This window comes from Marmota monax, unplaced genomic scaffold (assembly GCF_021218885.2).
Source record: "Marmota monax isolate L192 unplaced genomic scaffold, Marmota_monax_Labrador192_F-V1.1 WCK01_AAM20220418_F8-fsc00670, whole genome shotgun sequence".
NCBI lineage: Eukaryota > Metazoa > Chordata > Mammalia > Rodentia > Sciuridae > Marmota > Marmota monax.
Genome location: NW_026692930.1, coordinates 107,335 through 125,223, shown reverse-complemented (window position 1 = coordinate 125,223; position 17,889 = coordinate 107,335).

Below are 17,889 nucleotides of genomic sequence, written 5' to 3'. Positions count from 1 at the left end.
TAAGGCCAGGTGGCAGTGAACAAGGGTTCAGGACATAAGATACAAAAGCCACCCCACATAGGACCAGAACTGCCAATCCCTGTGACATCTTTTTTCTGCCTTCATATTCTTCACCTCCACTAGTGCTTGAGCCACTTTTTGAAATAATTTTTTTTTGTTTAGTTAAAATAGATGTATAAATAATCTTGAAGAAAATGATGAAAAAAATTACCCAATCTTTAGTATTTTGTGGTCTGTCTGAAGCAATTTTGAGTCTTTGGAAGAACACCTCAAAGTCATTACCAGATCCCAATTTATAACTCCGTTTAGGGAATAAAATCAAAATTATTTTAGAGTAAACTTTTATCAAGTTCAGATTAAAGATTAGTTGAACTAATCTCCATCCCTATTATGATAGTTTTAGATATGCAGAAAAGTATGAGAGCAACATTAATTGGATCACAAAACATCCAGTTTTATGGCTGTTCTGTGGATTACTATTTTATAACTCCCTTTTTAAAAAGATTCCTGAAATTGGAAAGTATTTTCTTTCATATTAGTTCATTTGACATCTATATTTTTGTATGTGATATAGTGAAAATAAGTAACTATTTTTTAGGTACACCGGATGTAAATTGTGCTCTTATTACTTTAAAGTATCCATATTGTTGACTTCAACAATGTTTTTATTTATACAATATAAGCATACCAGTGAATGAGCATAATTGTCAATGAAAAATACTAAACATTATTTACTTACAACTTAGTAGCACATTTTGTAGGAAAAAAAATCTGTTGATACACAGTATGTAGGATTACAGATACGTATTTAAGTAAAAGATGTTGGGGAAGATACAGTTTTTTCTTACCTGACTTTTGAAGACAGATGTTAGTAAAGATTTGTCAGAAATGATGTCAGATTGCTCTGAACTTCTACTGAAGCAGTGCTTCCTTCACTCCATAAGAAGAGTCTTCCCTGGCTGGGTGAGGTGAGTCATACTTGTAATCCCATCAACTCAGGAGGCTGGGACAAGAGGATCACAAGTGTGAGGCCAGCTTCAACAATTTAGGGAGAGATTTTAAAAATAAATAAATAAGTAAGGACTCCCTTCTCCTCCCCTCCCATCTTCTCTCTCTACCCCATCTACTGTAATTCATTTATCTCTCTTGTTTTTTTCCCTTTCTGCTCACATCCTCTTATATGTAATTTTGTATAACAATGAGGGTCTCCTTCCATTTTCATGCAATTCCACTTCTCTCTCCCATTCCCTCCCACCTCTCCTACCTGCTTAATGGTAATCTTCTTCTCATGCTCTTCCTCCATACTCTGTTTTGACTTGCCCTCCTTATATCAAAGAAGATATTTGGTGTTTGTTTTTTTAGGGATTGGCTAGCTTCACTTAGCATAATCTGCTCTAATGGCATCCATTTCCCTGAAAATGCTATGATTTTGTTATTTTTTGGTGGTGAGTAATATTCCATTGTGTATAAATGGCACCATTTTTATCCATTTATCTACTGAAGGGCATCTAGGTTGGTTCCACAGTCTAGCTATTGTGAATTGTGCTGCTATGAACATTGATGTAGCTGTATCCATATAGTATGATCTTTTTCCTTTAGAAATTAAGTCACCCTCATTGGAACATATAAAACACAGACTCCACTTCTACCCAATGTACATTTTCCACCCTGAAAATGTGTACCTCCAGTGCCTGACTGATTGACTATACAGAATAAGAAACAGAATCACTGCCCATGATATCTGCTCTAATTTCAGTTATTTTTGCTTACAATACAGATTTTTCTCATTTTGAAAATGCACTATGAGTTGGTAAAATATGGTTTTAATTTATTACTAAGACATACAGCTAAACTGTACACACAACATAACTGCTCTTAGGTTAAAAATACCAAGTTCTCAGTTGAAGATAGGGAAAGAAGTATAGGACATAGCTGAATAATGCACATTTTTGTTGTTTCTTTTTTATTTTTAATTCTAATTTGTTATATATGACAGCAGAATGCACCACAACTCATATTACACATGTAGAGTAAAAATTTTCATATGTGGTTGTATACAAAGTATATTCACACCATTCATGTCTTCATACATGTACTTAGGGTAATGATGTATAACTCATTCCACCATTTCTTCTACCCCCATTATCCCTCAATTCCCCTCCTACCCTTTTGCATTATCCAGAGTTTGTCTAATTCTCCCATGCTCCCCCTCCCCGCCCCCTTATAAATCACCCTCCTTATATCAAAGAAAATATTTGTCATTTTTTTTGATTGGTTTACTTAACTTAGTATTGTATTCTCCAACTCCATCCAATTACTTGCAAATGCCATAATTATATTCTGTTTATTGCTGAGTAATATTTCATTGTGTATATGTACCACATTTTCTTTTTGCATTCATTCACTGAAGCACATCTAGTTTGGTTCCACAGTTTAGCTATTGTGAATTGAAGAAAATAGAAAACAGGTAAGAAAATGTATCAAATATAAATTATACATTTTATAATAACTAGAAGGAATTTGAACATTGCCAACATAGAGAAATGCTTATATTTTACAAGATTTAAATCACACATCCTATACATGTCTCAAATTACAATACTGTACCCATAAATATGTAGAAATATTATGTCAGTTAAAAAAGGAATTTGGAAAAGAAAGAATTTTTGAGATGTATGAAACCTCAAATGTTCTGGTACTTCTTCCAACTTATGTTTTTCCTACCCTTCTATTTCAATGGCTTTTTCTGACACTTGAACACATTCCCACCTTGGAATCCCCACCCACCATGCCTTAACCATCTTTTAAGTCTTCAAATTCTTACTCTGATTTAAATTTATATTTGTTATATGTATTTCCTTAGTTTTCCTCTGTTTTATATGTAACTCCTATATTTGCATATCTAATGCTTTGTTCCTTGATGAGACTTGACTTTAGCTTTAATGAGGACTTGCTTCTTGGTATGAAGAAATTTGCAACAAATAAGCAATAAAAATTTACTAATACACTAAGTATTATTATTCAAAATTTTGAAAACATTTACAAATTGAAAATCAGAGTGTAAAATTATAGTAGCAATGATCACAAGTTAAAAAATCATTTTTAAATATATAGAATTTAAAATATCATCTAGAGTGATTTCAGGGAATATCACATATATTTTAGACCACAAACATTTTATTCCCACTCAAAGTATTAAACAGAAATTATGAAAGGCCATCACTTTTTGGACTAAGCTTCTGCATGAAGATCCCAGGGACCAGGATAAAAGTGAAAATGGAGGGCCTGGGTAAGTAGCTCATTGCTGGAAGGTGTCATTCCTGGATTAGCTCTTCAACAGAGCAAATTAAAAACAATATGGAGCCTCATCTCATCAAGGTGAGACTAAATTGCCTAATCTGATTTTGGTAGAAATAAGGATTAAAGGAGCTGGGCTTCATGACAAAAGCCTGTAATTTTAGTGCCTCTGGAGATTAAGGCAGAAGGACTACAAATTTAAGGGAAGCTTCAGAAATTTAGTGAGGCCTCAAGCAACCTAGCCAGAACCTCTCTCAAAATAAATACTACAAAGAACTAGGGATGTTTCTCAGTGGTTAAGTATCAGTATGTTCAATCCCTGGTCCCATTTGCCCTTCTTAAAACATTATGAGAAAAAGGCCAAATTTCCTACAGAGGACAATTTCTTGGGTGTGATAATGAAGCTTCCTCTGTCTTAAATCTTACACACACACACACACACACACACACACACAATGTGTAATATTAAAGTAATTGAACATTAAACAATAGTTTGTTTTTCTATCACTCCATCTCTCTGTCCCCACCTAACAAGTTAGGTATATTCAAAGATATTCATATGATTTTTGTTTCTGCTTTCTTTGGGGCTTTTTTAATCCAAAAAACCAAATTCCTCTACTCAACCCTCTGGAATACTTATTCTATGTTATATGCAACAAAATATTTGGTTACCAAATTAAATTGCTGTAATTTTTGCTCTTAACATTAATATGAAATTTATGCAGGACTTCTACTAATTGTTAATTGATTGTGTAGCATCTTCTGAGAAGTGTCTGTTCAGATCCTTGGCCCATTTATTGATAGTTTTATTTGTTTTTTTGGTGCTTAGATTTTGAGTTCTTTATAAACTCTATAGACTAGTGCTCTATCTGACTAGAGCTCTATCTATGAGGAGTAAAAATTTGTTCCCAAGATGTAGGCTCTATATTGACCTCACAGATTTTTTTCTTTTGCTGAGCTGAAACTTTTTAATTCGAGTTCATTCCATTTATTGATTCTTGATTTTAATTCTTGAGCTATAGAAGTCTTATTAAGGAAGTTGGGGCTTAATCCCACATGATGGAGATTATTTTTTCTTTTATGAGACACATGGTCTCTTTTTAATTGATTTAAAATATATATATGACAGTGGAATGCATTACAATTCTTATTACACATATACAGCACAATTTCCATATCTTTGGTTGTATATAAATATGTTGACACCAATTTGTGTCTTCATACATATACTTTGGATGATGATGTCTCTGGTTTTATTCCTAGGTCCTTGATCCATTTTGAGTTGAGTTTTTTGCCTGGTGAGAGATTGGGCTTTAATTTCATTTTGTTGCAAATGGATTTCCAGTTTTCCCAGCACCATTTGTTAAACAGTCTATCTTTTCTCCAAAGTATTTTTGCTAACTTTGTCTAATATAAGATAATTGTAGTTTTTTAGGTTAGTCTCAGTGTCTCCTATTGTGTACCATTGGTCTACCAGTCTGTTTTGGTGCCAATGCTGTGCTGTTTTTGTTACCTTTGCTCTGTAGCATAGTTACAATGTGATACAGTGAATACACCTGCTTCACTTTTCCTACAAAGGATTGATTTAGCTATCATAGGTTATTTATTTTTCCATATGAATTTCATAATTGTTTTTCTATTTTTATGAGGAATGTCATTGGGATTTTGATGGAAATTTCATTAAATCTCTATAGTGCTTTTGGGAGTATGATCATTTTGATAATATTAATTTTTCCTATTCAAGAGAAAGATAGATCTTTCCATCTTCTAAGGTCTTCTCTGATTTCTTTCTTTAGGTTTCTGTAATTTTCATTATATAGATCTTCCACCACTTTCATTAAGTTGATTCCCAAATATTTTATTTTTAGATGAGATGATATTCATGAGTTGCAAATAAAATCATTCAATGAATCAAAGATATTAATTAAATACAAAGTATTTATTTCAGTGTATATATATATGAAATGCAAAAAATAAACAACAGCAGTTCTCAAATAAGACAATCCCCAGAAATAAAACAAATTCAGGGAACCCCAGCCCAGGACTTGATCTAACAGCATTTATAGAATATGGAATTGAGGTTAGAGACAACTCAGTTGGATAATGGTTTACAGAGCCTTCTGTGATTAATGGAAGCTTAGATGCTGTGGTTAAACTCCATAACAAATTAGTCTGATAGTCTTCATTTTTGATCCTGAAATTTGAATATCTCTCAAGCCAATGGAATTACCAGCATGCACCACAGCCCCAGGCTTGGTATGTTATGCTTACTTTGGAAGCTCAGTCCAAATCAATGTCCTCTCATAAATTTTATTTAACAGACAAATCCAGATAATTAACAAAAGAGAGAGAGAGAGAGAGAGAGAGAGAGAGAGAGAGAGAGAGAGAGAGATGAAGAAATTGGATCCCAGTTACACACACAACCTGTAGTTTAGGTGGAAGCCAAAATAACATTTTCTGATTTGAAAGTAGTAGAGTTTCCATCATATAATGGCTTTGAAACATAGTCCTGAATCATTGGTCACTAGCAATGAATCAAAGTGAACATGACATCAAAGCAATGGGAAGATGTCCCCTCCAAGTTCACAGTATGCTCAGTAATAGTTGGGGCAATAAACTGGATGCTGCTGAGAACATTGATGTCTCAGGACAAGAACACCATTCATGCTTTTATTATTTCTTTGTTTAATTTTGCTACACACTCTTTTCTTTTACATACAATATTTGCCAACTCAATTAGTATCTTGACTACCTGTTTTTCAGTGTATCTTTCATATTATGACTTTCTCCTCATTTTTATCATCAATGATGTTCTTCTTCAATACATAACTGACTGCTTTACCATTTAATCTGCTTTATTAGAACACAACACATACATTGTGTATAACCAGAGAAATGAAAATTGTGCTGCATTTGTGTACATGAATGGAAATGCATTCTGCTGCCATGGATAATTAATTAGATAATTAATTAAAAAGCTGCTTCACTCTTAACCAGAGCATGGAGTCATCCATCTATGAATTAAGACCTTTAAAACCAAACTATGAGCCTCAAATAAACTTTTCTTCTTCTAAATTGTTCTTGCCATGTATTTGAGTCACAGTGAGAAAAAAAAAAAGTTTAATAATATACTTATGCCGAAATCTGGCTGGGCAAATAACCAGGAGGTGACAAGCAACTTGAAGGTTGAAACGGGAACTACTTTATTGCAAGTGAACTCAGCGGGAACTGAGAGAGAACTCAAAGTAGCGGGCACCCAAGGTAGCAGTAGCCGCTTCTCTGCCAGAGAGCAGAGGTATATATACTTAACTAATTACACACAGCTCAACTCAATTAACATCATCTAGATACAGCAGTCAGCCAATAAGGAATCCTCATCATCTTAATGGCTTGCTGGCATTGCTTTACAAACTAATCCTCCTGGCAAAGTGCCAGGCGCCATTTTGACTTGATTTGCATCCCCAACATACTTAGCCAATAAAGGACAGTGTAAAATGAACAGGAGAATGAGAGTGTCAACTATGGAAACTAGTTGGTACAGACAGAAAAAAAGGAAATATTTCTGAAAAGTATTTTCATAGTTTGGAGAATTGTTCCTGTTTTAGCGATCCACTTAGAAGATTAAAAACAAGAAAGCTGCAAATGCCATGATCTTGTTATTTTTTAGTGCTGCATAATATTCCATTGTTTATAAATGCCATATTTTTTATCCATTCATGGCATTTGAGGGAAATGGATGGCATTCGAGCAGATTATACTAAGTCAAGTTAGCCAATCCTGAAAAAACAAATGCCAAATATCTTCTCTGATATAAGGGGGTGACTCAAAACGGGATAGGGAGGAAGAACATGAGAAGATTACCACTAAATAGGAAAGAGAGGTGGGAGGGAATGGGAGAGAGAATGGGAATTGCATGGAAGATGGAAGGAGACCATCATCATTATACAAAGTACATATATGATGATGTGAGGGAAAAAAGAGAAAAGAAATGTGTCACATTAGATTGGGTAGAGAGAAGTGATGGGAAGGAAGGGGAGAGAGAGAGGGGATAGGAAGGGCATCAGAATAAAATAGACACTAGTATTGCTGTATATACGTGTCTGTATAACCAATGTGATTCTGCAACCTGCACACTTGGAAAAATGAGAAATTTTACCCCATTTGATTTAAATATATGATATGTCAAGATCATTTTATTGTCATTCACAACTAATAAAAAAAAAGACTCTTGAGATTTTATGTACCTTTGCAAGGTGTCTAAGTGTAAAGACCATATTGAATGATTAATATTAGTTTACATTATGTTTAAAATACAACCCCAGGTTTCTGCCAAAAAAATTAATAAATAAAAATAAAAACAAAAAAGCTGCTCCTTGTCATTTGACACTTATTTGCCTGAAAATAACTAAGGAAGTACTCATCACAACACCAAGGTAAAAAGTAGAGTTTACTTACTCAAGAATTATTCTCACTCCTGGTTTCAATTCAAAGTACCTTCACATTCCTAATTAAATATTACTTTACTTTCAGCTGGGTGCAGTGGAGCACACCTGGAATCCCAGCCAATTTAGAAGCAAAGGCAAGAGGATCAAAAGTTCAAAGCCTTCTTCAGCAAAGTAGTAAGACCTTCCACATCTTAGTGAGATCTTCTCCCAAAATAAGAAAATAAAAAGGACAGGGGCTGTGGTCCAGTGTTTAAGAGCTCCTGGGTTCAATCCCTAGAATAAAAATTAAAAAGATTATCATATTTCACTGAACATAAACTCTTGAGTATTCATTATGTTGTGCCTGTCATTTACTTTTTTTCTTCTAAATAAATAAATTTCCTGTCATTGTGTATCCTGCATACCAAGAAATATCTTGCAGCTTGGTATGCCATAAGGATAAGTTTGAACCAATAGGTTGGAAACATATATGCTCTGGAAAACACCAACCCACTTCCAAGGAAGTGCCCTTGTGTTTCTCAGCTTTCCTACTGGATGGCACATGGCAACAAATTGCCCTTTTTTGCATACACAGATAAATGTCCAGTTGTTGAAAATCTTGTGTTTGATTATCTGCTGTATTTAAACAGGTGAGAATAAAACACTAGTCCTTCAAAATTTGCACCTTTGTGTTAAGGTGTTAAAAATTTGTGTTAAGGTAGATTGGCCTGTGCCCTAACAGATACCATAAAAGGCTTTATTTTACACTGAGTATCTGTGAGAAACAAACCCTCAGGCCACATGCTCACATCAGTAACCCCAGTGACTTGGGAGACTGAGGCAGGAGGAGCACAAGTTGAAGGTCAACTTCAGCATCTTATCAAGACCATAAGCAACTTGAGACCATGTCTCAAAATATAAATATATAAATAAACAAATAAACAAACAAACAAACAAACAAATAAAAGACAGACAGACTAGGGAGATGACTCAGAGGTCAGGAACCCACTAAGATCAATTCCCAATATCAACAGAGACAAAGAGATAAAAGAACCCACAGTTTGGTGGAATTGAACATATTACAAATGATACAATTTCTTCACATCATTATTTTTCTCATGGATATACCCCACAATCTCTTTCTTTTTAAAATAGATATATATGTCTCATTTGTTATGAAAATATGTGTTCTTATTCATCTGCATTAGTCTTTAAAATGTAAAAGTATTTTGCATTTCCCACTAAAGGAAATTTATAGCACTTTTAGCTTAGTAAGTGATTAGTAGTATGTCCATTTCATTGTTGATTGTCTCCATCAATCTAAGTCCAACCTATGCTTGCTTATCACTAGAGATCTTCATATTACAAATATTACATATTTTTAGCTGCAGGGAAATTTCAAAATAAACCTTACAGCATAAAATAAGATGATAATTTTTAATTTCAAAATATTTCACACTCCTTAACATGTAAATCTGAAAATCTATCTCTTTCTTGCTTTTCATTGATATTATACTTTAATATTTTTCGAACCTATTATGTTAGCAGCACACTGGAATCTTTTCTATCTCACATAATATGTGCTTATACTAGGGCATTCTAAGGTGAGAAGGGGCATACTAAATAGTATATAGATCAAGGACATAACAATTCATGTTAAGCCAAAGGAAGGCATTTTAATTAATATGTATCCCATATGAAAAATAAAAACTAACTTTAAGTTATGTTTTTGCACACAATTGAAACGCAGCACTGAAATTACTGTCAAAATAAGAATATAACATATGATGATGGATGTAAGAAACTGCATAAATCTTGTTATCCCGGTAAGCTGCAAGTTCATCTACTGAGAATAAGGAAGGTAGACTGGGCTTGCTGGTAGCACTTGACATTGTACATTAGCTCATAGTAGGAAGTATTGAAGAAAATGCATATCAAGAAAACTAATGAGTGTTTTTTTTATATTAATAATATATTAATATTTGCCACCAATTTTCTTGTTTGATACTCTGTTAGAAAACTAGTGTAAACTCGACTTGCATTACATTATCTGACCTCACAGTCATTCGAATGAACATATGTCTGTCACTTAAGCTGATTCACTTGTGAGGGAACACACAGAACCCAAAGTTAACGTTTATTGGGAGACCATCACATTATTTGAAGTCTCTCCATCCTTTCTATCTCAGCTTCTTCATAATTATTGCAGTCTATGTGGTGTTTTTAATTTCATTTTGTTTTTTGTTTTGTTTGGTACTAAGTATTGAACCAAGGGCACTGAACTATTAAACTACACCCCAACTTTTATTTACTTTAGAGACAGGGTATTGCTAAGCTGCTTGGAACCTCACTAAATTGATAAAGCTGTTCTTGAGCTAGCAACTCTGCTGCCTCAGCTTCCCAAATTACTGGGATTACAGGCAGGCTTCACCAAGTCCAGAAGTATAAGTGTTTTTGTATTTCAATTGTACAGAGTATATTCATATGTAAGCCACACAATAAATGTTTAATAAATGTAAACTCCATAAGTCTTTCCAATAAGATGGTTCAAGAGCAATGAGAAGCCACTGAATGGCTTTAAGCAACCTGTGTGTGGGGGCACATATGTGCATGTGTAAATGTGTGATTCCATGTGCAGAATGTAGAGAGAGGGTGGGAGGACAAGTTAGGAGACTGTGGATAGTCTGAGTGACAGTTGGTGGCAGCCTACATGGGGGCAGTGGGGAGAGGTGGACAGATTGGAGCTATACTTGGAGGAACTAATGTTGGGCTGTACACAGGGTTAAGACAAAAGGAGGTGTCCAGAATGACTCAGGGTTCCTGGATGGGCAGCCAGATAAATGGCATAGGAGCTCAGTTGATGAAGAGCCTTCAGGTGACACTGCCTCATCATGCACTGAGGATCATGTCACTTGCAGGCTGCAGTGCACACCTCCTCCCCTAACAGAAGGTGTCTGTCTTAAGGATAAACACTGGGGCACTTTGAGCATCACTGTGGTATTAAATCATGGCATGATAATAACCCCTGCAGAGTTAGCTCAAGAAGAATAAAGGGCCTAGGATTAAACATAAAGATTCACAATATTCAGGACTGGAAAGATTGCTGCCAGAAAGAGCCCCCCCCCCCGAAAAAAAAAAGTACAGAAGAAGGAGCAGAGGGAGGACCACCAGCTCCTTTATACGGCAATGAAGACTTGCCCTTACCTACTGTCTCTTCCATTCTGCATTGCTATTATCCACTGTCCTATGTCCCTCATTCATCCCTCTCCTATGCCCACATATGTACCAATGTCCTTCAACGAAAAATACTTATCCAGGGGAAAAACACTGATATCTATCTATATGTTATCTTCCAAAGAAAGTATTCTACATATGTATGTTGTGTGTTGGTTAAACACCATTATAATACCAATTTATGAACCACAACTTATTTATTCAGAAATTAATACCTGGAATTTGCATAGTATTGTATCAACTGAACATGACACCAGATACTAGAACATGAATCAGGTGGTCCACTCAGGGACACCTGGCTGCATACTCTAGTGACCTGTGCTGTTCCCAAGGAGATGTCATTGTAGTTGGTGAGAGGTTGTTGGCAAAGGTTTTATCAGAAAGCATGAAGTTTCAAATTCTCAATAGTGCTGCTTAGATAACCAAAAATGCTTATGAACTCTTGTTTAGAAAATATAGCCCATTCAGGCTCACCTGGTCATCTGCATTTCAGCTACTGTATATAAGTTTTGACTAAAATATTTAGAGAAAACTAGACCCTAAGGTTGGTAATCAACTTGATATCACTGATGGGCTGAATAGCAAGAACTCAAATGCACAGTAATACGGTATTTTAAAATATGTAGTATATTATACCTCAGCTTTTTTGGAACATGATCTACCACATTGTACTTACCAGTTTTAAAGTGCAACTATTTCAGAGATACTCAAGTAGCCCAAATTGGAGAAGGTAAGATAAAGAAGTGGATGAAGTGAAAGATTTTCCACTTGGGGGAAACTTGGAAGTTGTCTTAGGTTTTCTGTTTTCTCTGAGAATTAAAATGGTGTTCAACACCCTTTGAGCTTTAAAACAGTTTCATGTGTTAGACAATATGTGAGGAATGAAATTGTTAACTCATGATAATGTAAATCAACTCCAGACTATAAAGACACCCTGCTCTAAAGAACTGCAGGCTCATTGTTTGAAGAGCAAAAACCTGACAATAGTCTTTTATTTTATTTTATTTTGGGATACCAGGGATTGAACTCAGGGGCTCTCCACCACTGAGCCACATCTCCAGCCCCATTTTGTATTTTATTTACAAACACTGTCTCACTAATTTGCTTAGTGCCTCACTAAGTTGCAGACTCTGGCTTTGAACTCAAGATCCTCAGTTCTCAGCCTCCCAAGACTTTGGGATTAAAAGTGTGTACCACCACACCCATCAAGACAAAGATCTTTAAGACAGATTTTTTTATTCCAAAGTCCTACTAGAATTTATTTCTCTTCTACAATGTTGTTCCCCACAGTGTGTTAGCAGTTTTGTTTGTGTCTTTGGGGTATAAAAAATTGAGGTGATAAGGCTAAATAAATGCAGTATTAATTCTTATGCGTTGTGATCAGTACCTTACTCTTGAGTATAAAGCTTCTTCTAGGAGACTCAGCCACACATTGATTTTAACTTCAGCTTCTCAAAATCCATACACTTACAAACAAACAAAAAATCCCATGTGATCCTTTATTGGAATGGTCCATTTAAAGAGAATAAACATATTGTGTCTTCTACTTCACAGATATGGGGTATCTATTTATTAGGTTGTAGTTTTAAATTTTTCTCTCAAGTTGCAATTTGAGGTGGCTCACACCTGTAATCACAGCAGGTTAGTAGGCTGAGGCCGGAGAATCTTTCGTTTCAAGCCAGCCTTAGCAACTCACTGAGACCTTGTCTCTAATAAAAAATAAGAAAAGATTAGGATGGAAATCTAATCTTGGAAAAAAATATATATGTCAACAATATTGTGTATTTTATGCTCATAAAGTTGTACATATTTCATTATATTTATTTCTAGGTATTTGATATCCTTAGTAAGATTTTATATGTATTTTTATTTTATTTCACACTTCTGTTATTTGTAGGATTGGACTTGATTAAATTGTTTCCTAATTTCTCTTATTAATTGTTTATGGATTTGGGTAAAGTTTATAATTGCACAAGCATGTGATATAATCTAATGACACCAGCACCACAATTTAACAAATTATGATAGCTATTTGTACTACTACAAATTATAAATTATGGTAGATTTATTTATTTATGGTCCTTACATGGTGTAATTCTCCTGACTTGTTTCTGGTCTAGCTGCAGTGATGGAGACATCTAGAATGGTGCCAAAACCAGTTGGTTATAATGGTAATCTTCTGTCATCCGCAGTCTATGTAATTTTTCAAATTTTCCATTAAATGTGATACATGGCTGTGAATTTTTACAGGCATTCTTTGTTAGATTTTTAAACCTCACAATTCTTTTTAGTTCAGTGATAGATTTTTTAAAAATCATGTACTAACAATAAATCATATCAATTGATTTTCCTGATATTTTGGTTATTTCCCTTCATTCTCTTTCTGATGTTAAATTACATTTAAAAAAATCCATTTGATCATAGCATCTTTATCCTATATGTGTAACTAAGTTTGATGAGGTAATAACTTATTTTACCATGTATATATACTCAGGCAGTAGCTAAGCAGATTACAGGCAGCAACCAATGCAATGTCTGCTAAATGTCCTTGTAGCAATCAATCAAGTAGAGGGCTGTGGATCAAGGGCAGGGACTGCAATACATGGCCTCATGCCCAGGGATGTGCCTACAGGGAGTGTGGCCTGCTGCTCCTGCACCTAGCATGAGGGGAGTGGACTGTCACTCAGACACCCTTAACATATTCCATGTATGCAGTACTTTGCACACTTGTACACACATCTTTCCCTTCTGAGGATGTCTGGAAGACACTGCAAAGACTTCAGTCAGAATTGCTGTCTCCCTACCACCACCTTGGTCTTTATATGGTTTCATAAGCATCTCACTACAAAAGAAAATATTATCACTATTATGAGCAGTAGGGCCACAGTAATAGCATTATAAGGATTAGTTAAGTTGACTTGGTGTTCCTCTTTGATTATTTTTTCTTTAGTGTACTACCTCTGTATGCTGATTTTCATTGTTGTTTTTCCTTTTCTATTCAAGAAATATGTTGCTGAGGATGTTTTGTATTGCTGGTATTCTAGCTATAAATTCTTTTAATTTTTTATTTATCATGCAATGTTTTTATCTCATCTTCAAATCTAAAGCTTAATTTGGCTGGATACAAGATTCTTGGATGTCACTCATTATCTTTCAGAGCTTGATATATGTTATTTCAGGATCTTCTAGCTTTCAGGGTCTGTGTTGAAAAATCTGCCATTGTCCTAATTGTTTTTCCCCTATATATAATCTGATTCCTTTCTCTTGTGGCTTTTAAAATTCTGTATGTTTTCCACTTCCATTATAATGTGTCTTTGTGTAGAGTTATGTTTTTATACTTTCAGTGTCCTGTATGCTTTGTGAATTTGGATTTCCAATTGGATTTCCAACTGTGCATTACAGAAATGATTTTGGATTCTAAAAGCACTGCTACACTCTTAGGACCTATAATTGTTGAACTCAAAGGCTTTATTTCCAGTTCCAAATCAAACTTTCTAGCACCATCTTCTACTCAGTAAAGTATATAAAAAAATAAAATTTAGTAACAAAATCCAAGCAAGAGGGTTGGTGCATGCCTGTGTTCCCAGCCACTCAGGAGGCTCAGGCAGGAAAACCAAAAGTTTGAAGCCAGTGTGTGCAATTTAGTGAGGACCTAAGAAATTTAGGTAGACTGTGTCTTATGAATTTATATATATATATATATATATATATATATATATATATGCTGGATATGTAACACAGTAATAAATTGTCCCTAGGTTCTATTTTTTAAAAATAAGGATTAAATTTAACTTAAAAATAATAAAGGGCTGGGGATGTAGTTCAGTGTAAAGCATACCTCTTAAATTCAAAGACAAGAACAACAAAAAAGAAAGAAAGAAAGCTAAAAGAAACTACTATAGGTTTTTTTTTTTCAAAGTATTTATAAAGTTGCGGTAGGAGTAATGAGAGTAAAATTGTTTAACTTTATTATTTTCTTTTTTGGTATTTTACAAAATTCTTATAATTCAAATTAGTGTGTTTCTTGTGTAATTGCAAGTAAAATCTAAATATGTTTTTGCTTTGTTTGGGAGAAAAATAATGTATGATTCACTTAAAGTTTTCAAAGTTTTGATAGCAAACATTTAGTTTTACCTAAAGAAATATGCACTACTTTTCCCTGAGAAAATCTATCCAAGATCCTTCCAAGATGGATCTGAAAGCTGATAACAGAGTCAGAGGTAAGGTTCATGTATGTTTCATTTTTCTTTGAACACTTCACTGGAATCTACTGCCACCACAAAAATGAGAATAAGATTGGATTGTTATATGGCAATGTTCTTGTCAAACCCTTACATGTTATGTGTTTATTTATTTACTACAAATCTTAGAACCAGAAACCCTGAAATAAAGATTTCTTAGAAGTTGCTGGTGGGTGGATGGCAGGAGCCAACAATGGACAATAATTTAGTTTGGCAATTTTATTTTTTCACATTCTGTGCATGTTTACAAACAGACCTTGGTCCTAATTTGGGGCTGGTCCTTAATGAATTTCCTTCTGCAGCACTAACCATGAAGAACAGTCCAGCTGAGCTGCTCTCCTGCAGAGAGCTCTCCCAGGTTCCTGCACCTGAAACTTACACCGAGTGCTTGCCTGGACTCTCAGAGCCATAGTTGTGGCACCACCACAGCTCTTTGGATGCTGGCACCCCACTTTCTGAGTCACCGAGGAGGGTGTTAGTTTTGCCAAAGCTCTGCATGCACTTTCACACCAGCGACCATCCTTTGCACTGTCCTCCATCCTCCGTGCTCTGTTCTTTTCTGTGAGTTTGAAAATACTGATTGCTTTTGTGAATTGAATGGAACATCTTTACATGTGTTTGGAATTTCCTTTAGATAATTTTCCTACTTTTTAATTTAGTAGTTGCTTTGTATGAACTCTTTAAATATTGAAGTATCTCAGGTGCATTGTCTTCTAGCTTGTGTGGATAACAAGAAGTCATTTTTATATACCTGCAACAAATTGGGAAATGTATTCAAAATAAAATTTCTGGTGGGGAAGGAGGCTCATGCCTGTAATCCCAGCCTCTGGGGTGGCTAAGTCAGGAGGATTGCAAGTTCAAAGCCAGCCTCAGCAAAGGCAAGGCAGAAAGCAACTCAGAGACCCTGTGTTTAAAAAATATATATATAAAGTAGGGCCAGGGATGTGACCCAGTGTTCAAATTCCACTGAATTCTGTCACTGGTACTGCTCTATGCAAAAAAAAAAAAAGAAAAAAAAAAAAGACTTTATGGACGCTCCATGGTCCTGAATATTCTGTCTGGTGCCTAACTTTATATCCTTCTTTATTTCACTGTTGTGTCAGGCTCACTCCAGATGCAATGATTTTCTTTAGTCATTTCAAATTATACTTTCTCCCTCTTAGTTATCTCAACCAAACACACCCCAATCATGTTTTATATTTAAGGTTAGATTTTTATTTCTAACACTGGTCTGTGTACACTCTTCAGCACTTACAATCACTGGGACTAGTATTTTTCTTTGTAACATTCAACCTTTCTGAAAGTATGTGATTACTCTTATACCCATGTATTCAATGCCTTGCTCTAGGAGTACAGTTTATATTTCATGAGAGCAGTTAGCTTTCCATGGAGTCATAGTCTGCTTTCTTCCTGGTCTCTTTCTTCATGATGGCTAGCACATGTTGTTAATAAATAAAGAATGAAAGAATGCATTCCAATTCAAGAGCCACAGAATAAAATACATACTAACCAACAAAAAGTCTCTAATTACAGTGAGAGAAGTTGACTTTAAACTATCAACATTTAGTAGATGTGAATTTAATCAAGTAATTTGAGAGAGAGATACACTTCTTTGAATAAGCACAGGATATATATATATATATATACATATTTGTTTTTTAGTTTTCTCCTGACAAATGAACCCAAGTGTACTTAACCAAAGAGCCATGTTCCCAGAATTTTTTTTCTTTTGAGACAGGGTTTCCTAAATGACTTGAGGCCTGGTTAAATTGCTGAGACTTTTGTGAAATATGAGATCCTATTGCTTCAACTTCCAGAGTAGCTGGATTATAGGCAGGGGCTATCATGCCTAAACATGCACATTTTTCAAGAGTCTTATACGTTGTGTATCATGTTGTGTGCCTTTAATTCTAGGTCAACTGAGCCCCAAATTGGAGGCTAGCAACATAGACAAACACTCTCAAAAACATTAAAAAAAGTAAATTTCAGATAGGAAAACAATAATTATATGTGTGTGTGCGTATGTGTGTGTTTTTGTCTCTGTGTGTGTGTGTGTGTGTGTGATCTCACCAAAATTCTTTTTTTTTAATCCAGTTCATGTTGAAAGTATTCAAAATCCTCCTTATATTTTTTCTGAAATTTCTTTATCTGATATAGGTACCTTCTCTTCAATCTCTGAAAATAGAAAGACATGAAAGAAAAGGTATTGTAGTGGTCAACCTGTGACCTCTAGTTACAAGAAATAGTCTAAAAATGTGTTTCAGTTGGGCAGTTTACTTTTTTATATTTTAATTTCAGTACTGGCAAATGAATGCAGGACTTAAATTCATACTATGAAAGAATAATTTACCAGTGAACTACATCTGCAGCCTTTTTTTCATTTTATTTTCAGTCAAAATTGTCCTAAAATGCCCATGCTGACCTCAAACTTTAAATCCTCATCCATCAGCCTCCCAAGTAGCATGAACCACTACTGCAGTTCATTCCCTGGTATTGATTTTCTGGCAGACCTTGGAGTGTCTATTTTCTTCCACTATAATTTTACTCCCAATGTTTAGAACATCATCCTCAGTTAAAAAAAAAAATAAAAACTCCTCAGCAAACATTTTTGAGGTAGAAATAAAAAATAAAAAGCAAAAAAATAGTCGGTTTGGTGGTACATGCTTTTAATCCTATATATTTAGGAGACTGTG